This window comes from Saccopteryx leptura, chromosome 3 (assembly GCF_036850995.1).
Source record: "Saccopteryx leptura isolate mSacLep1 chromosome 3, mSacLep1_pri_phased_curated, whole genome shotgun sequence".
NCBI classification, from domain to species: Eukaryota; Metazoa; Chordata; class Mammalia; order Chiroptera; family Emballonuridae; genus Saccopteryx; species Saccopteryx leptura.
Window position 1 is genome coordinate 262,322,432 of NC_089505.1, and position 21,648 is coordinate 262,344,079.

At 38.1% G+C, this 21,648-nt stretch overlaps 1 pseudogene; it reads right to left on the reverse strand.

Annotated features, from left to right (window-relative positions):
* Window positions 1–9,696: 9,696 nt before the first annotated feature.
* On the reverse strand, window positions 9,697–10,720 carry LOC136400894 (UPF0711 protein C18orf21 homolog pseudogene; annotated as a pseudogene).
* Between the last annotated feature and the right edge of the window lie 10,928 nt (window positions 10,721–21,648).

Genomic DNA, 21,648 nt, shown 5'->3' on the forward strand with positions numbered 1-21,648 from the left:
ATAGATTGTATACCTTAAACCTATCTAATTTTATTAACCAATGTCACCCCAATAAATTCAATGAAAAAAGGAGGTAGAGCTGAACTACCAATGCTATAGTTGGCACAGTCTCCCTCACTCCTTCCTGTTCTTCTTCCCCGCTCTTCTTTGGCTTATGTGTGTTAAATTGGATGGTATGGACAAACAAGAAAAATTAAAGCTTTCTATGTCTTAGGATTTTGTACTGCATAACATTGATCCACCTTCTATTTTTTATTGAAGAGATCATATAGAACAGCTGGCATAAGAACTTTCTGGGGTCTTCAATTTCTCATCAGATACATTAAAATGAAAACATGAAGGGTTTTTTTTATAAGCAAATGTGGAATAATACTGATCTGGAAAAAAGTGCCAATGTGCCATTGCAATGAATATTATAATCAAAGTAAATTTCCTCAGTCATTGAAATTAATTGAATCTGGGACAAAAGAAGAATAATCTGTTGACCCATTTAACCACTCTCTCTAAGTAAGGAGCTCCTGGACTTTCCAGGTGAATGATGCTCCTGATAAATAGCTCTCTGTCTTGTGGACAATAAAATGATTCAACAAATGCCATATGTAGTATTTAGCTCTCAAGGAGACCTACAGTCGAGTTGGAACACATTCTATTTGCTGTGCCCACTGGAGGATACAATGAACAGATTGCTGGTAATAGCTCACTCCACACAGTGTCTGTCAGACATAAAGTGCCAGGCCAAAAAGTGACCGCACATAATGTGGACATCATTATTTTACCATTTCTCTCAGTTACTAGAAGTCTTCAAAAAGGAACAAAAAGAACCAATGGTAAGAACACTATTCAGACAGCAATAAATTGAGGTATCAGATCTGACCGTTATATTATGATGACTACTTTATAGCAGTGTTGATTAAAAATGGATTAATGGTGTCGGTTGCAATTTTAAGTGTTAAAAGAAACACTGATGTAATAATTACTAGCAACCTTCTGGAATGGTTTTTTTGTTTGTTTGTTTTTGTGGGGGGGGTTAAGTGAGAAGAGAGAAGATAGAGAGACAGACTCCCACATGTGCCTGCCTATGGTTGATGCTCAGACCAAAGGAGCTATCCTCAGTGCCTAGGGCTGACACTTGAATCAATCAAGCCACTGACTGTGAGAAGGGAAGAGAGAGAGAAAGAGGAGAGGTAGGAGAGGAAAAGCAGATGGTCACTTCTCATGTGTGCCCTGACCGGGGATTGACCCCAGGATGTTTGCACACCAGAAGAGTGCTCTCTCTATTCACTGAGCTAACCAGCCAGGGTTTTGGTATGTGTTTAGTAGCAACTTTTTTATGTAATTCATAGCAACACTCTATTATTGAATATTTTCTGAAGAGGAATACCATTGTAACAAATATATATATATATATATTACTATTCACATATGAAAGATAGTGGCCTCAGGTAAGTGGATAAGACCCAAATAAAGATGTAATAGTGAGGAATAAAGTCTAATTTCTGCTACTTAGGACCTCATGGTTTGCTGAGAATTGCAATTAGAATAATGAGATATATACTATTGTGTGTGCATGAATGGTATAGTACTTTGGTACTCTAAGTGTTGTGTGTGAACATGTAGCATCAGCATTACCTGGGAGCTTGTTTAAAATGTAAATTATTTGGCCCTATCCTAGACCTATTGAATCAGAAATTCTTGGAGCTGGGCCCGCAATCTTTGTTTTACATACCCTTCACATGCTTCTGGTGCACCCTATAGTTTGAGAAGCACTATTCTAATAGTTATGTGTGTTCTTCTTGTGGCTTGTGCAACTTCCCAAGAAATAGAACTTTATTGATCATGTAGCTATCTGTAATGTACAGGTCTCTCTTGTCTGGGTCACTACCTGCAGCGATAAGTCAATTTACTAGACCTTCAGTATTGCAATGCCTTCTTTCACCTAAACCTCAAACCCACACATCAAGTGGGTTGAAATAGTCTCATTTTCCACATCAATTTCTTTAAAGCTATCAACTGAACTTCTCAGGTTACTCTCACTTCTAGAGTTCTGTACTCTGTTATGGTTACATAATTCCATATAATATATGCAATGCTGTCTCTGATTGTTAATACAACTAGGACATTTCTATAATATAGTCTTTAAAAGTTCATTTTTTAAAAACTATTTTTTCATAAGACTGAAAGGCTTGAATTTTCTTACGTTACTTAGTACTAGAACAAATTCCTTTCATCATATGTGCTAGCCAAGGCCACACAATTCACTCCTTACTAGTCATATTTTTGAACCAGTGGTTAATCAGAATAAAAAAATTAGTAAGTGTATGTTACAACCAATTCTCAGTTCTAGGAACAGCAGAACATAAAGTGGCCAAAGACAATTATCATTTAATATCTCGTTAAAGAGCCTGACCAGGCGGTGGCACAGTGGATAGAGTGTTGGACTGGGACGCGTAGGACCCAGGTTCGAAACCCTGAGGTCGCCGGCTTGAGCATGGGCTCATCTGGTTTGAGCACAGCTCATCAGCTTGAACCCAAGGTCACTGGCTTAAGCAAGGGGTCACTCACTCTGCTCTAGCCCCCTGGTCAAGGAACATATGAAAAAGAAATCAATCAATATGAAAAGAATAACATAAGAATAATAGGTATATCAGAGGGAGAAGAGAGAGAAAATGGAATAAAGAACATACTCAAACAAATAATAGATGAGAACTTCCCAAGCCTGTGGAAAGAACTAAAGCCTCAAATTCAAGAAGCAAATAGAACTCTGAGTTTTCTTTTTCTTTTTTTTTTCTTTTTTTTTTTTGTATTTTTCTGAAGCTGGAAACGGGGAGAGACAGTCAGACAGACTCCCGCATGCGCCCGCCCGGGATCCACCTGGCACGCCCACCAGGGGCGATGCTCTGCCCACCAGGGGGCGATGCTCTGCCCCTCTGGGGCGTCGCTCTGCCGCGACCAGAGCCACTCTAACGCCTGGGGCAGCTGCCAAGGAGCCATCCCCAGCACCCGGGCCATCTTTGCTCCAATGGAGCCTTGGCTGCGGGAGGGGAAGAGAGAGACAGAGAGGAAGGAGGGGGGGGTGGAGAAGCAAATGGGCGCTTCTCCTATGTGCCCTGGTCGGGAATCGAACCCGGGTCCCCCGCACGCCAGGCCGACGCTCTACCGCTGAGCCAACCGGCCAGGGCTGAACTCTGAGTTTTCTTAACCCCAACAAACTTACTCCAAGGCACATCATAATGAAATTGGCACAAACCAACAGCAAAGAAAAAATTCTCAAGGCAGCCAGGGAAAAGAAGAATACAACATATAAAGGAAGGCCCATTAGATTATCATCAGATTTCTCAACAGAAACTCTACAAGCTAGAAGAGAGTGGACCCCAATATTTAAAGTCCTGAAAGAGAGGAACTTTCAGCCATGAATAGTATACCCATCAAAGCTATTCTTCAAATACGAAGGAGAAATAAAAACATTCACAGATACAGAAAAGATGAGGGAATTTATCATCAGAAAACCCCTTCTCCAGGAATTACTAAAGGAGGTTCTCCATTCAGATACAAAGAAAAAAAAAAACAAAGGCACAAGTAAAAGCTCCAAGAAGAACACAATAAAACCAAATTTAAACTGTGACAACAAAAAAAAAAAGTGGGGGGGGGGGGGAGAATGGATATTAACAGTAGCAAAGGACGATGGAGTGCAAAAATACTCACAAGATAGTGCACTACAATGAACAGGGTAGGAACCCTTTTCATTACTTAATGGTGACCACCATTGAAAAAACTACCACAGAGGCACATGATTTAAAAAAGATAGCAACAGAGGAAAGATGTATGGAATACAACCAAATAAAAACAAAAGATAAGGACCAAACAAGACACAAAACTAACAGAAAGCAATCTATAAAATGGCAATAGGGAACTCACAAGTGTCAATAATTACACTAAATGTAAATGGATTAAACTCACCAATAAAAAGGCACAGCATAGCAGAATGGATTAAAAAAAAATCCAACTGTATGCTGCCTACAAGAAACTCATCTAAGCAACAAGAATAAAAACAAATTTAAAGTGAAAGGCTGGAAAACAATACTCCAAGCAAACAACACCCAAAAAAAAGCAGGTCTAGCAATACTCATATCTGATAATGCTGACTACAAGACAGCAAAAGTACTCAGAGACAAAAATGGTCATTTCATAATGGCTAAGGGGACACTGAATCAAGAAGACATAACAATTCTTAATATATATGCACCAAACCAAGGAGCACCAAAATATATAAGACAGCTACTTATTGACCTTAAAACAAAAACTGACAAAAATACAATCATACTCGGAGACCTTAATACACCGCTGACGGCTCTAGATCGGTCATCCAAACAGAGAATCAACAAAGACATAGTGGCCTTAAACAAAACACTAGAGCACCTGGATATGATAGACATCTACAGGAAATTTCATTCCAAAGTGACAGAGTATACATTTTTCTCCAGTGTACATGGATCATTCTCAAGAATTGACCATATGTGCCTGACCTGTGGTGGCACAGTGGATAAAGCATCGACCTGGAAATGCTGAGGTTGCTGGTTCAAAGCCCTGGGCTTCCCTGGTCAAGGCACATGTAGGAGTTGACGCTTCCTACTCCTCCCCCCCTTCTCTCTCTCCTCTCTAAAATGAATAAATAAAATCTTAAAAAAAAAAGAATTGACCATATGTTGGGCCACAAAAACAACATCAGCAAATTCAGAAAAATCGAAGTTGTATGAAGCATATTTTCTGATCATAAAGCCTTGAAACTAGAATTCAACTGCAAAGAAGAGGAAAAATATTCCACAAAAATGTGGAAACTAAACAACATACTTTTAAAAAATGAATGGGTCAAAGAAGAAATAAGTGCAGAGATCAAAAGATACATACAGACGAATGAAAATGACAATATGACATATCAGAATCTATGGGATGCAGCAAAAGCAGTGATAAGAAGGAAGTTCATATCACTTCAGGCATATATGAACAAACAAGAGAGAGCCCAAGTGAACCACTTAACTTCACACCTTAAGGAACTGGAAAAAGAAGAACAAAGACAACCCAAAACCAGCCGAAGAAAGGAGATAATAAAAATCAGAACACGGGTTCGATTCCCGGCCAGGGCACACAGGAGAAGCACCCATTTTGCTTCTCCACCCCTCCGCCGCGCTTTCCTCTCTGTCTCTCTCTTCCCCTCCCGCAGCCAAGGCTCCATTGGAGCAAAGATGGCCCGGGCGCTGGGGATGGCTCTGTGGCCTATGCCTCAGGCGCTAGAGTGGCTCTGGTCGCAACATGGCGACGCCCAGGATGGGCAGAGCATCGCCCCCTGGTGGGCAGAGCGTCGCCCCTGGTGGGCGTGCCGGGTGGATCCCGGTCGGGCGCATGCGGGAGTCTGTCTGACTGTCTCTCCCTGTTTCCAAACTTCAGAAAAAGGAAAAAAAAAAAAAAATCAGAACAGAAATAAATGAAATAGAGAACAGAAAAACTATACAAAAAATTAATAGAACAAGGAGCTGGTTCTTTGAAAAGATCAACAAAATTGACAAACCCTTGGCAAGACTTACCAAGGAAAAAAGAGAAAGAACTCATATAAACAAAATCCAAAATGAAAGAGGAGAAATCACCATGGACATCATAGATATACAAAGAATTATTGTAGAATACTATGAAAAACTTTATGCCACTAAATTCAACAACCTAGAAGAAATGGATAAATTCTTAGAACAATACAACCTTCCTAGACTGAGTCAAGAAGAAGCAGAAAGCCTAAACAGACCTATTAGTGAGAAGAAATAGAAAAAACCATTAAAAACCTCCCCAAAAATAAAAGTCCATGCCCATATGGCTATATCAGCGAATTTTATCAAACATTCAAAGAAGACTTGGTTCCTATTCTACTGAAAGTCTTCCAAAAAATTGAAACAAAGCAATACTTCCAAACACATTTTATGAGGCCAGCATAACCCTTATACCAAAACTAGGCAAGGATGGCACAAAAAAAGAAAACTACAGACCAATATCTCTAATGAATACAGATGCTAAAATACTAAACAAAATACTAGCAAATCGAATACAACAACATATTAAAAAAATAATACATCATTATCAAGTGGGAATCATCCCAGAATCTCAAGGATGGTTCAACATACGTAAAATGGTTAATGTAATACACCATATCAACAAAACAAAGAACAAAAACCACATGATCTTATCAATAGACGCAGAAAAGGCTTTTGATAAAATACAACACAATTTTATGTTTAAGACTCTCAACAAAATGGGTATAGAAGGAAAATATCTCAACATGATAAAGGCCATATATGATAAACCATCAGCTAACATCATATTAAATGGCACAAAAATAAAGGCTTTCCCCCTTAAATCAGGAACAAGACAAGGTTGTCCACTCTCTCCACTCATATTTAATGTGGTACTAGAGGTTCTAGCCAGAGCAATCAGACAAGACAAAGAAATAAAAGGCATCCATATCGGAAAAGAAGTAAACCTATCACTTTTTGCAGATGATATGATCTTATACATTGAAAACCCCAAAGAATCCACAAAAAGACTACTAGAAACAATAAGCCAATACAATAAGGTCGCAGGATACAAAATTGACATACAGAAGTCCATAGCCTTTCTATATGCCAACAATGAAACATTTGAGAACAAACTCAAAAAAATAATCCCCTTCAGGATTGCAACAAAAAAAAAAAAACCTAGGAATAAACATAACAAAGAATGTAAAGGACTTATATAATGAAAACTACAAATCATTGTTAAGGGAAATTGAAAAAGATATAATGAGATGGAAGAATATTCCTTGTTCTTGGTTAGGAAGAATAAATATAATCAAGATGGCCATATTACCCAAAGCAATATACAAATTTAATGCAATTCCCATCAAAATTCCAATGACATTTTTTAAAGAAATGGAGCAAAAAATCATCAGATTTATATGGAACTATAAAAAACCCTGAATAGCCCTGGCCAGTTGGCTCAGCGGTAGAGCGTCGGCCTAGCCTGCGGAGGACCTGGGTTCGATTCCCGGCCAGGGCACACAGGAGAAGCGCCCATTTTCTTCTCCACCCCTCCGCCGCGCTTTCCTCTCTGTCTCTCTCTTCCCCTCCCGCAGCCGAGGCTCCATTGGAGCAAAGATGGCCCAGGCGCTGGGGATGGCTCTGTGGCCTCTGCCTCAGGCGCTAGAGTGGCTCTGGTCGCAACATGGCGACGCCGAGGATGGGCAGAGCATCGCCCCCTGGTGGGCAGAGCGTCGCCCCATGGTGGGCGTGCCGGGTGGATCCCGGTCGGGCGCATGCGGGAGTCTGTCTGACTGTCTCTCCCTGTTTCCAGCTTCAGAAAAATGAAAAAAAAAAAAAAAAAAACCCCAAATAGCCAAAGCAATCCTAAAGAAAAAGAATGAAGCTGGGGGCATTACAATACCTGACTTCAAACTATATTATAGGGTCACGACAATCAATACAGCATGGTATTGGCAGAAAAATAGACACTCAGACCAATGGAACAGAATAGAAAGCCCAGAAATAAAACCACATATATATAGTCAAATAATTTTTGATAAAGGGGCCAACAACACACAATGGAGAAAAGAAAGCCTCTTCAACAAATGGTTCTGGGAAAACTGGAAAGCCACATGCAAAAGAATGAAACTGGACTACAGTTTGTCCCCTTGTACTAAAATTAACTCAAAATGGATCAAAGATCTAAACATAAGACCTGAAACAAAAAAGTACATAGAAGAAGACATAGGTACTAAACTCATGGACCTGGGTTTTAAAGAGCATTTTATGAATTTGACTCCAAAGGCAAGAGAAGTAAAGGCAAAAATTAATGAATGGGACTACATCAGACTAAGAAGTTTTTGCTCAGCAAGAGAAACTGATAACAAAATAAACAGAAAGCCAACTAAATGGGAAATGATATTTTCAAACAACAGCTCAGATAAGGGCCTAATATCCAAAATATACAAAGAACCTATAAAACTCAACAACAAACAAACAATCCAATAAAAAAATGGGAAGAGGACATGAACAGACACTTCTCCCAGGAAGAAATACAAATGGCCTACAGATATATGAAAAGATGCTCATCTTCTTTAGTTATTAAAGAAATGCAAATCAAAACTGCAATGAGATACCACCTCACACCTGTTAGATTAGCTATTATTAACAAGACAGGTAATAGCAAATGTTGGAGAGGCTGTGGAGAAAAAGGAACCCTCATTCACTGTTGGTGGGAATGTAAAGTAGTACAACCATTATGGAAGAAAGTATGGTGGTTCCTCAAAAAACTGAAAATAGAATTACTTTATGACCCAGCAATCCCTCTACTGGGTATCTACCCCCAAAACTCAGAAACATTGATACGTAAAGACACATGCAGCCCCATGTTCATTGCAGCATTGTTCACAGTGGCCAGGACATGGAAACAACCAAAAAGACCGTCATTAGATGACTGGATAAAGAAGATGTGGCACATATACACTATGGAATACTACTCAGCCATAAAAAATGATGACATCGGATCATTTACAGCAAAATGGTGGGATCTTGATAACATTATACGATGTGAAATAAGTAAATCAGAAAAACCAGGAATTGCATTATTCCATACGTAGGTGGGATATAAAAGCGAGACTAAGAGACATTGATAAGAGTGTGGTGGTTACGGGGGGGGTGAGGGGAGAGGGAGAGGGAAAGGGGGAGGGGGAGGGGCACAAAGAAAACTAGATAGAAGGTGACAGAGGACAATCTGACTTTGCGTGATGGGTATTCAACATAATTGAATGATAAGATAACCTGGACATGTTTTTTTTGAATATATGTACCCTGATTTATTGATGTCACCCCATTAAAAAAATAAAATTATAAAAAAAATAGCAATCAACAACTAAGGAGCCACAACAAAAAATTGATGCTTCTCATCTCTCTCCCTTCCTGTCTCTCTGTCTCTATCTGTCCCTCTATCTATGTGTCTCTCTGTCTCTGTCACAAAAAACAAACAAACAAAAATCTTGTTAAAGAGAAAATACAAATTTGAAAATTTTAATGACCATATCAGAAAATAAGATAAAAGATGTCCCTGGCCTAGACATTATATAATTAATAGTAAAATAAATAGCCCTGGTTGGTTAACTCAGTTGGTTAGAGTCATCCTGATAAGCCAAGGTTGTAGGTTCAATCCCCAATCAGGGCACATACAAGAATTAACCAATGAATGCATGAATAAGTGCAACAACAAATCATTGTTGTTATTTTTTTCTCTCTCCTCCCTCCTAAATCAATACATTTAAAAATAGTAAAATAAATGAAAAATTTAGTAAAAAGGAAGAGATCATTAGATTGAATAGACCTGGGAAGGTGTCATTCAAGGTTCCTCTACTGACGACATGTTTAGGAAGTAACTGCTCCAGGAAGGGCCTCATCATGTAGGTGCTGGAGAAAACGTGGAACTTGAGTGAGGTTTTTGGGAAAGGGAATTCAAATGGCAGAAACAGCATGAGGAAAGGTATGATATAAGGAGTTAATATAATAGTTCTGTATCCTTCTCCTTGCATATCACCAAGAAAGCCTGTATCAATGACTGACCATTGCCAACCTTTGGGTATATATATCCACCGAAGGTTCTTTATGTTAATTTTTTTTTTTTTTTTTTGCAAATGAAAGGCTATTTATGGTAGAATATTACCAAATGAACAGAAGGTTGAAAAATGAAAAATTTGGTCTGAATCATCTACAATCAAGAATATTTACTTTTGCATGCAAAATAGGAATATTCAAATTTTACTAATATACAATTATGTGGAGGATTGTGGGGAAACGGACATACATACTTGATCCTTTTTCCAAATTAGCATTACCGACAGAAAGGAGTCGACCCTCTCATAGAGGTCTCAAGTCCCTTAATGAAGCTGTGAATCAAGGGAGGAGAAAATAATATAACCGCTCAGTGTCCAAATGTATCTACTACTTACAAGGAACTTTTCAAGTGTTTTTGATTCTCAGAACCACCATACGAGGTAGGCAGGTTTAAGTTATTCTAACAAGGTATTTTCTCAAACACTGAAAAATGCCAAGAAAAGTCTGCTTTTGGACCCTAGATTTCATGTATTTAAAGAATAAAAGTTTTTAAAAAGCTGTTTTTCTAACCTTAGTTTCAAAAATTGCATTAAACATTTCTTATTTTCATAGTCCATCCTTTACAAAGAAGATAAGAAATTTCTGAAGTCCACCTTTGAATTCTTTTGGGATTCACTCTGACTAAGCAACATTTTTAGTTGAGAGAAGTGTTTCTTTGTTTTCTTCACATTTTTTGAGGAGTAAGTGGGTGTTGACTGTCCAGACGTAGGTGTTCAATATACTTTTGGAGTCTTTGTACTTTTTCACAATTTTTGCTTCTTTAAAACTGAGTGTATAATTTCTTGCTTCTCGATTAAGAAGTTTCTGTATTTTGGGTGTCACTTTGGGCTTTGGTTTGAGGCGCACTCGAGAATTATCCAGAACCAGAAACTGGAAACAGTATGGACATGTTCCTTCAAAAGTACTGTTAGCATCGTGGGACGAGCTGTAGGCCCAGAGGAGATAGCGGGCCTGGCCCGGGCAGCTATCTTGCAGTTTCCGCGCCGCAGCCTCAAGGTAATGCTTCTGCCTCATCACCACCACAGTAAACACGCAATTAACACACAGGGACTCTCTTTATGTTAATTTTGATGATTTTATTGTGTTTATATAGAGCGACGGGCCAGGCTCCACCAGCTTGACAGAATTTGCACAAATATCAAGGTAGCCAATGTGCACTGGCTTTATTGTTAGGGTTCTGAGTTTCAACTGCCATGAATGGTCATGTGCTAGAATGTGCCTTTGTGATTAGTCCTCCATAAAGCCTTGGACCCTAAGAATTAAAGTGACTCCCCTGAGAAGAGACGTTCTATACATGTCCTCTGCCAGAAAGAAAGCGCATCCTATGTGGCACTTAATGGGAAAGGACTTGAAAGCCTGTATCTGATCTTTCTGGATTCTGCCCAATGTGTATCTTTTTTCTGCTTTTGCTTTCTACCCTTTGCTATAATAAACCTTAGCCATGAGCCTGACCAGGTGGTGGTGCAGTGGATAGAGCATTGGACTGGGATGCGGAGGACCCAGGTTTGAGACCCTGAGGTCGCCAGCTTGAGCGCGGGCTCATCTGGTTTGAGCAAAGCTCCCCAGCTTGGACCCAAGGCCACTGGCTTGAGCAAGAGGTTACTCGGTCTGCTGAAGGCTCGCGGTCAAGGCACATATGAGAAAGCAATCAATGAACAACTAATGTCTCAATGAAAAACTAATGATTGATGCTTCTCATCTCTCTCTGTTCCTGTCTGTCTGTCCCTATCTATCCCTCTCTCTGACTCTCTCTCTGTCTCTGTAAAACAAAAACAAAAACAAAAAAAAACCTTAACCATGAGTATAACCTGATATTAACTCTTATAAACCCTTCTAGCAAATCACCAAACATGGGTGGTCATAAGACCCCTGAAACATATTGCATGCAACAAGATTTAAAATGCATATGAATTTGGGGGCCTAGAGGCAATAAATATTAAGAACTGATGGGAAAATTCAATTCTTGATTGCTGAATATAGGTGAAGAGTATGTAGGTGTTTGTTGTACTATTCCTTAAAGTTTCCCGTTAGTTTGAAATTTTTAAAAATGTAAATTTGTAGAAAAATGGAGAGTATTGGGCAAAAACAAAGTACTAAGGAATGTTAGCAATTAAAAATTAATTATTGTAATGTGTGCATGGGCATATGTGTATAGAATCACAGAATTGTGTGTTGTCTTGAAGAACGTAAGTTTTATACTTTAGTCAAATCTATCTATCTTTTCTTCTTTGTTTGCATGTGTATTTTCCATTAATTTTTTACCACAAACTCCTGTCTTGGACATATGGGGGCCTGAAAGGCGTGGTAGAGTCCTGAGTTTCTGGACTGGAAGTGAGCATGAGGCAGTGGTAAATGGGCCAAGAGGATAATTACCACGGTGGTTTCCTATGGAGTTCCTGGGTCAATGGTGCCAAGACCAATAGTGTAGGATTAGGATGCCAAATTCAGACAGGACAATGAGAAGAGGAAGCTCTAATTCAAAGCTGATCTGACAGAGAAGGCAATGCTAAGAGAGTTCAAACAGGGGGAAAGGCAGACAAGCCAAGAATGAGAAAAAGAATATATATACAACTAAAATTTCCTTTTAACCTGGTTCCTGCCAGAGCTGAAAGAAGGAGTATTGTCACTTCAGTGACCAATGCAGCTGGGGATTGGACACTTGTAAGGTCACAGAGTTCTCTCTCATCCGGAGATTGAATAAACATTCACATATATTTTCTTCTGGTTTTATTATGTGAGATTTTACATGTATTTTAAATCTCTCTGGTTAGAGTATTACTTCTATCTATGTATGTGGGAGAGATTGGTTTGTATTGTGCTAGCTTCCTCAGGTTTTATTAATAGAATATGCATAGTGGTCAAGAACATGAATTCTGGAGTCAGATTTTTTTGGATCCAAATCTTGGCTCTAACATCCAATAAATAATTAGCAATATTACTTAACCTCCTGATATCTCACTCTTCTATTAAATGAAGGTAAAAATATAACTTACCATCAGGTTTTAATGACGATTAAAAGAGATATGTATGTAAAGCAGTTTGCACAGTTCCAATAGAGGCTGTGTGCTCAATAAGCTCTTTTTTTTATATATATTTGAAACATCAGAAGAGGGAATTACAAATAAAAAAAGAAGAAGGCTAGAATGACCCTTATGATGTTGGATTGGGATAAAAAGTATGAGGAGCAAGGTGGCAAAATAGGAGTTTTATACTGTCATCCTACCACACAACATCAATTTTGACAATCCTCACAGTTGAGAGCAGCTTTGTAGGAGGCTGGGAGCCCAGGGGCGAAGCTCCCGGACGTTGTTGGGGCAAAAAGGCTGAGAAGAGATACAATGAAGAGGACAAGAAAAACAGTTTCACTTTACTTGTACAAGTTCTGGGAATATAATGTATAGCATGGTGATTATAATTAACAATACTGTGATGTATATTTGAAATTTGTTAAAGTAAGTGGTGGATCTTAAGAATTCTCACCACATACACAAAAAAGATAATTATGTGAGGTAATGTATGTGTTAGTTAACTGTGGTAATCATTTCACAATGTATACCTATATCAAATATATTGTACAATTTAGATACAACTTTATTTGTCCATTTTACCTCAATAAAACTGGAAAAAAGTATCAGTATGATCTAATGGTTTTGGATAAATATAGAAATAAAGGTATGGGGATGTGTATAAATGTAAATAAATAGATACTAACATATACACCAGTATATGCACATATTTTTTTTTTAGCAATGATACCCTAGTAGCAACAAGCATAACTCGTACCCAGATTTTGTTCTGTAAATACAATATTCCAAAATCATAAAAAGAAACCAAAGCTTCTTAGAAAAAATGGCTGATTCCAGGGCTGGAACAAGGAGAGAACAAGAGAAGCCTGGATCATTTCGTGATGTCAAAAGAGGAAATGATCAAAAAATGATGGGGAAAATATGGAAAGAACATAAAAACCAATTTGAAGGAGATCCCAATGGCCAAATCTGAGATGATGTAAGCAACAAAATCAGTAATGATAGCAATATATTATAACCTGTGGAATAAAACCAATGTCCATAGACTACATGATAAAAAAATTGAATAAATAATTGATACAGCCTGGCCTATGGTGGCACAGTGGATAAAATGTTGGCTTAGAATGCTGAGGTTACCAATTCGAAACCCTAGGCTTGCCTGGTCGAGGCACATATGCCAAGCAAATCAATGAACAACTAAAGTGAAGCAACTATGAGTTGATACTTCTCATTCCCCCCACCACCCTCTCTCCTTTCACTGTAAAATAAATAAATAAAATCTTTTAAAATAGTAATAACAATCGATACAGTTATACAAATAATTGGTGGAGTAGGGGGAAATTACAGTAGAATTTTAAGTAATAAATGTTAAAAAATGAAGGAAATAAAAAATAAACTTTTGGCAAACACGATAGTAAAATTTGTTTCAGGTAAGAATCATTAATGGATGCTAAAATTGTTTGGCTAAAGTTTGGAGAAATGAGATTTTTACATAATGTGAAGGTATCTCTTCAGTAGATACTTATTAATGGCAAAGAGAAAAAGTGTCAAGATCATGAAAGACAAAGAAAGATGAAAAAACTATTCCAGGTTAAAGAGTATAAGAAGACATGATAGCTAAATGCATGATGTAATAATCCTGCATTGTCTGTAAAAAGGACAGCATTAGTGGGACAGTTGGCAAAATTTGAATATGGTCTGTAGGTTAGTCAGTGGTCTTTACTGGTTTTGATTATTTTAATGAGATTATGTAACATTTAACATTTGGGGAAGTTGAGATAAGGGTGTACAGGAATTCTCTGTACTATTTTTGCAACTTTTGTAAATCTGCAATTATTTCATAATGGAAATTTAAAATATTAAAATATTTTTCTCTTCACTAAAATCTTTCCAGACTTTTCTAATCTATATATATGTGTATTAGCAACAGACATGTATTTTTGTACATAGTTTTGTTCTGTTTTACACAAATGGGAATTATTATACATGACTCTTTCCAGTTTCCACTTAACAATTATATTCAATTCTTTTTTGAATGTTGGCTCATCTCACAATAATCTAGCTTAACTTCCTTCTCCTCAGAAATGGGCCCCAGACAACCATATCTCTATTTACATGACTATATTTCTTGGTCACAGATGATCAGACCATAGGTAGAGCTCTGGCTCAAAATGGGTCCATCAAATTCTTTCTACGAGGAATCAGAAATTGGGGCTGTAATATTCTTATTCAGTCTGAGCTCCTGTCTTGAGTGAAGGAATTTAAAAACGTCAAAGCTGGCGTTGGCCGGATAGCTCGGTTAGAGCATTGTGCAGAAGCACAGAGGTTGCTGGTTTAATCCCTGGTCACAGCACATACAGGAACAGATTGTTCTAGTCTCTCTCTCTCTCTCCCTTCCTCTCTAAATAAAATCAATAAAAATAAACATTTAAAAATGTCAAAGCTGGACTACAGCTGTAACCTGATGTGTGAACTGAGTAGCAGAGACATTTGCTAGGCAGAGAAATGAGAATTAAATAGAGAAGCAGGGACAGGATATGAGAAGACATTTGCTAGGTTCCTGGTTGCTAACTATTTTATTATTTCCTCTGCTCCTCTCCTCTCAGTCCCTTTTCCCCCACCCCTCCCCTTCCTTGTTTTTCCCCTTTTCTGTCCCTCCTCCTCCGTCTCATTCTTCTTCCACAAATAGGCAGATATAGATATATTTTATTTCCCTTTTTCTTATATGAAGGTAAATACACTGCTGTACTTTGTTTTTTACATTTATTGAAATTAGTTATAATCATCTTCCTCACTCTCTTTTACAGCTGTATAATATGACTTTGTGTTGCTGGGCAACAGTTTATTCAATTATCCTAATAGGAGTTACTTTTGAATTAGATGTGGTTTTTAAAAAAACTTTTAATAGAAATATACACATATGCACATATCAAGTGATATGCTCATATCAAAGTGTACAACTCAGTGGATTTTCACAAATGAAACCCACTAGGGTAACTAGTAACCAGGTCAAGAAACAGAATATTATTAGAACCCCAAAGCCCCCTTGTGTTTCCTTCTTACTACTCTCCACCCTGACCCCACCGCAATGGTAACTAACCACTATCCTACTTCTAAGGATAAAGATAGTTTCACCTATTTTTGTTCTTAATATCAATAGAATTATATAATATGCCCTCATTCATGTCTGGCTTCTTTCACTGAACATTATAATGTGAGAATCATCTATATTGTTCTGTGTAGATCATTCATTTATCTTGCTGTATGGTATTCTATTTATGTATCCATTATATTGTTGATAGGCATTTGGGAAGTTCCCAGTTTGGGGTTACTACAAATAGAGCCACCAAGAACATTCCAGCACATATCTTTGATATTCACAGACATACATTTCTGTTGCATATTTACTTAGAAGTAGAATTACTATATTATGGGACATGCACATTTGGTTTTAGTACATGCTGCCAAATAGTTTTTCAAAGGATCAATTAAAACTCCCACCAGCAATATAAGAACTCAGTTTGCTCGGTAATTTCATTTTAGTCTTTCAGGTGGGTGTGTAGCAGTATACCACTGTGATTTCAATTTGCATTTCCCTGATGACATATGTTTATTGATCACTTGAATATGCTCTTTTATAAAGTATCTGTTCAAACCTTTAGCCCTTTTTCCTATTAGATAGTTTTCATTTTTCCTATTTTTTGAAAGACTTTTAAAAAATAAATATTATGGATACAAGCTGTTTCTTGATGTCTTAGGTTTAATTCTCTGGAAGCATGAGATGAGGATTCTAGTGGAAGTAATTTATGCAAAAGTACTCCCTGGAGAAAATAATGTGGAGTGTGAGAAGCAGGCTAAGGAAGGGGAAGAAGCCAAGCAAAGTGTGACTTCCGGCAAAGTGCCACTGAGGGTAACTTCAACCTGATCCTACAGGGAAACTCTGGGATGTTAGTCATGCTTCAGAGTTTGTCCCAGATTAAGATAAGGGAGCTGGGCTTTCATACTCCTCGTATGCAATTCTGATACATGCTACAACATAGATGAACTTTAGAAACCTTATACAAAATGAAATAAACCAGACACAGGGAGGACAAATATTGTTATGATTCCATTTGTGAGGGACCTAAAATAGTCAACATTATAGAGACAGAAAGTAAAACAGTGATTACCTGTGGATGGGAGAAGGAAGGAGTGGAGAGTTTTTATGTAATGAACACAGTTTCAGTCTGGGATGGTGAAAATTTCTGGAGATGGATAGTGGTAATGGTTGTACAACAATGTGAATGTATTTAATGCCATTAAACTGTACACTTAAAAATAGTTAAAATGAGCCCTGGCCGGTTGGCTCAGTGGTAGAGCGTCGGCCTGGCATGCAGAAGTCCCGGGTTCGATTCCCGGCCAGGGCACACAGGAGAGGCGCCTATCTACCTCTCCACCCCTCCCCCTCTCCTTCCTCTCTGTCTCTCTCTTCCCCTCCCGCAGCCGAGGCTCCATTGGAGCAAAGATGGCCCGGGCGCTGGGGATGGCTCCTTGGCCTCTGCCCCAGGCGCTAGAGTGGCTCTGGTCGTGACAGAGCAACGCCCCAGATGAGCAGAACATCACCCCCTGGTGGGCATGCCGGGTGGATCCTGGTCGGGCGCATGCGGGAGTCTGTCTGACTGCATCCCCATTTCCAGTTTCAGAAAAATACAAAAAAAAAATAGTTAAAATGGTAAATTTAATATTATTTATATTTACCACAATAAAAACATTTAAAAACCACATTAAAGAATCATGCACTATGATCAAGTGGAATTTACCCCTGGGTGCAATGATGTTTTAACATATTCAAATCAATAAATGTGGTTCTCCAGATTAATAGAATGAAAGAAAGATCAAAAAATTATATGATCATCTCAATAGATACAGAAAAGGCATTTCACACAATTTAACATCCTTTCACGATATAAACTCTCCACAAATTGGGTATAGAAGAAACATACTCAACATAGTGAAGGCCATACATGACACATCCACAGCTAATACTATAATCAGTGCTTGGAAGTTGAAAACTTTTCTTCTACAATCAGAAAAATGATGGGGTGTCTGCTTTTATCACATGCTAATGGAAGTCCTAACCTGAGCAGTTAGCAGAGAAAATGAAATAAAAGGCATCCAAATCAGATATGAAGATGTGGGCCCTGGCCAGTTGTCTCAGTGGTAGAGCATTGGCCTGGCATGTGGATGTCCCAGGTTCAATTCCAGGTCAGGGCACACAGGAGAAGTAACCATCTACTTCTCTACCTTTCCCCTGCTCCCTTCTCTCTCTCTCTTCCCCTCCTGCAGCCATGGCTCAGTTGGTTCCAGCGCATCGCCTGGGCACTCAGAATAGCTCCATGGAGCCTCCACCTCAGGCGTTAAAATAGCTTAGTTGCCAGCATGACCCCAGATGGGTAGAACATCGGCCTCAGACTGAGGTTGCCGGGTAGATTCCAGTGGGATGCATGTAGGAGTCCATTTCTCTACCTCTATTCTGCTCACTTGGAAAAAAAGAATAAAAGAAATAAAGATGTAAAACTTTCTCTGTTTGCAGATGACATGATATAGAAAACTTTACAGACTACCAAAAACCTTTTATTAATATGAATCTAGTCAAGTTTCTAGTAAAATTGGTGGGGCTGTGAAGAAAAAAAGGGAACTCTTGTTCACTATTGATAGGAATGTAAATTGATGCAGCCATTATGGAAGACAATATGGAGGTTCCTCAAAAAATTTAGAAAGAAATTACCATATGATCTAGCAATTCCACTTCTGGTTATATATCCAAAGGAAAGGAAATTAGTGTCTTGAAGAAATATCTGCACTCCCATGTTTATTGCAGCATTATTCACAATAGTCAAGATATAGAAACAACCTAATTGTCCATTGACAATAGATGAATAAAGAAAACATTCTGATTTTCCTGCATTGATGACATATTCTTACAAGTCAATTAATATAAATATATTACAGTTTTTGTAAATGTGCTTATTACTGAATATATCAGGGTGTACAGGGGGTCCTCAGGTTACAACAGTTTCAATATATGATGTTTTGAGTTTACGATGGTCACTCCCATAAAAACTTAAAAAATTGAGACATGAGTGTTTCGCCTTACGCTGTTAGTGTCGTACTTATGAACTATGTGGGTGAACTAGTATATTTCTGTCCTTTTCCTTTTTCTGTGGCTTAGTTGTGTTTTTATGTTCTATTATGATTTTACAACTCTGTTAGGATAGGTAAGTGACTTAGGCTAGGGTGTGTTTCGACTTACACCAAAATTCGGGCTATGTCACTGTCAAAGGAATGGAACTGGGTTGTAACCCAAAGACTCCCTATATAAGTGTTCAAGACGCAGATGTGAATTAGCTGTATTTATCATATTTTGTATAACATGTCAATATTATTTATGCATTGAGACCACTACAATAATGCTATTTTAATTTTAGTTTTATTCTTATATTACAAACTTCTTAAGATTCTTTTCTGCATCCTTTGCTTTTGAAGTTATTGAAGTTACTGGTATAGAGTTGCATTAGAATTTATGACTGACTTGAATTTCAAGGAAGGAGAAAATTTTGTATGTGGTTGTGTTTAATAATTTGGAGAAAATGATTAATAACCTCAGTGGTGGAATACATATATATTTGTAACATAATGCTGGCATGTCTTTGTACATCACCAATCATAAGAAACATTATTTCATGGAAACTGAAATATTGTCTGCATATGAAATGTGAAAGAATGCCCTAAAGAGTAATTTCTTTTACTGTCTGCCAATAGAGGACAAAATGACCAAGTTGCTGGGGTTGATGGTAGTATTTATAACTCAGTGTTAAACTTGGAACAAAGAAAAAGCAGCACAGGTTGAATCGATAAAACTTGAGTAGGAGGAATTCCTATGTGGTTTCTTTGCCTGCAGTCTCCCCTCTTCCCAATCACCACCCTATAGTGCTACCAGAATTTTCTTTTTAAAAGAGAAATCTGATATTCCTTTGATTTTTTTTTTTTTTTTTTTTTTTTCATTTTTCTGAAGCTGGAAACGGAGAGACAGTCAGACAGACTCCCGCATGCGCCCGACCGGGATCCACCCGGCACGCCCACCAGGGGGGACGCTCTGCCCACCAGGGGGCGATGCTCTGCCCATCCTGGGCATCGCCATGTTGCGACCAGAGCCACTCTAGCGCCTGGGGCAGAGGCCACAGAGCCATCCCCAGCGCCCGGGCCATCTTTGCTCCAATGGAGCCTTGGATGCGGGAGGGGACGAGAGAGACAGAGAGGAAAGCTCAGCGGAGGGGTGGAGAAGCAAATGGGCGCTTCTCCTGTGTGCCCTGGCCGGGAATCGAACCCGGGTCCTCCGCACGCTAGGCCGACGCTCTACCGCTGAGCCAACCGGCCAGGGCCTTCCTTTGATTTTTTAAAAAAGCTTCAATTGGCCTGACCTGTGGTGGTGCAGTGGCTAAAGCATTGACCTGGAAGGCTGAGATTGCCGGTTCAAAACCCTCGGCTTACCCAGTCAAGGCACATACTTCTTCCTTCTCGTTCTCTCTCTCTCTCTCTCTCTCTCTCTCTCTCTCTCTCTCAAAAAAAAAAAAAAAAGCTTAATTGAACCCTATTGACTATAGAATAAAGTATGATATTTGAGTTTCTTCACAATATGACTTTAACTTTCTTTTCCACCATTGTCCACACCCTCAGAAACTACATTCTTTAACTATGCAAAGCTATTCATGTCTCCCCAAACATGTCATGCTCTTTATTATTTTTATTTTTGGATATGTTGCTTGTGTTGATCTTCCACCTGAAATTCCCTGTTCTGCTCCTCCCCATTGAATATCTACCTTTTATGCAAGGCCTGGTTTAAAAGTCACCTTTCTGTAAAAACTCTCTTGACTTTCTACAAAAACTTTCCTTTTTCTTCCTCAAGTATCACATGTCATGCTTTGCACTGTTTTATTTTCTTTTATTATTTTACTTCTTAAATCACTTTTAATTTTTCAATTACAGTTGACATACATTATTATATTAGTTTCCGGTGTACAACTCATTATATAACTTACTAAGTGGTCATCCTGATAAATCTCACACCAATCTGGCACCATACATAGTTATTATGATATTATTGACTGTATTCCCTATGCTGTACTTTACATCCCCGTGGCTAACCTATAACTGCTCATTTGTATTTCTTAATCCCTTCACCTTTTTCTCCCAACCTCCAACCCTCCACCTGTCTGGCAAGCATCAAAATGTTCTCTGTATCTATAAGTTTGTTTCTGTTTTGCTTGTTTCTTTATTTTGTTTTTCAGATCCAATTGTTGACAGATATGTATTTATAAGGTGACCAACTTTTTTTACAATGAAAAGGAGGGCAAAACTAAATTGAAGATAACTATTGTAAATAAAAAAAACATTTTATTCATTGCAACAATAATACACTATAATATGATAAATTCATAATAAAACATTTGTAATATTTTATATTATAATTATGCTTACATGCCTATTAATTTTTAATAATTGTAAGAAAAAAGTACTCATTTAGTAAAACTAAATTTCAAACAAAACCGGTAGTTTGGAGTGATATTCGGGTGTATTTATCATTTTCTAATTAAAAAACATCTGTTTTATGCAACTATTTAATCAAAATGCATTGTTAATAGATATGGTTTGAGGTTGGATTTCCACTTTAAAACTTGAATTTCAGGAAAACACTTGTAAATAAAATTATATGTATTTGGAAATTATTAAATAGAGAATGAATTAATAAAATGTGAATTGTGCTTCCCTGTCTATGATTATATTCACTAAGAAAGAAATAATTTTGAGTCTACAATGTCCTATGTGGCGTGATGTGTTTCAGTAAGAAGTACACAAAGCCATTTGAGCTATTGGTACATCGCGCTGTCTCTCAAGGTCTCCCGTGTAGA